Raw genomic sequence first — 981 nt, forward strand, 5'->3', positions numbered from 1 at the left:
ATTTTGGGGATGTCACACACATACACACACATACACACACACACACACACATATATATATATATATATATATATAAATTAATTATACAGGGAAAGAAGAAATACGTAGCTCATTAGCAGAAAAGGAAATCCATTTACAATTTATTCTAGGCGTAGGTGGATTCGGATGTGAAAGAGGATCAGTAGAGGAAGTATCCATCAAAATCGATGAAGACCTAAGGGTATCAGACTCCAAGCTTAAGGGAATCATTGTCACAATAGTGGTTCTGCATTAGTAGCTTGAAAATCACTAAGCCCAGCCGCAAACAACTTCTGGCAAAAATTAGTAGCAGCAGAAAAAACTGAGGTAGTAGGACCTCTTGATAGTGGCTGAGACACCTCAGTAACAACCAATGCTTCAGCAGAAACAACAAAGATAAAGGACTTCCATTTGTCTCGAGGAAGTAGAAAAAACTTTAGTGGAAGCGACCTCAGAGTCAGATGAAAGGATATTATCTTCAACATGTTTCAACACAGGATTAGTAGACACAAGGCAGTCATAAAGAGAAGACGCTGTTTTGGTCTCTACATGATCATTGGAAACAACAGATGTAGGGGGAACCTAGGTGCCAGATCCTTCGGACTCCTACAATTTCGTCTCATGAGTTCGAGCAGACCTCTTTCGTTTTGGAGGGGAGGAGCTGATTGATTGGTTAGGACGGTTCATTACGCCCTCCAAGGAAACCACCTTTTCTGAACCAGTTTTCCTTTTTAAGGATAAATCCTAGTAAAGGAAGACAGACGTTTCTCACTGTCTGACTCCATTTTCACATTTCTCTTGATCGAAGAGGAGATGGGTGGCATCAAAGCTTCTATATACAGGGTACTCACGGTGGAATCCATGTTTGATTCTAAAGGAGATGGGGAATCTTGTACAACTACTTCCTCGGTGACCAAAGATGATTCTTCTACCCGCTTCTTATGCAGACGATCTAGCATATTT

This window comes from Lactuca sativa, chromosome 3, assembly GCF_002870075.4.
Source record: "Lactuca sativa cultivar Salinas chromosome 3, Lsat_Salinas_v11, whole genome shotgun sequence".
NCBI lineage: Eukaryota > Viridiplantae > Streptophyta > Magnoliopsida > Asterales > Asteraceae > Lactuca > Lactuca sativa.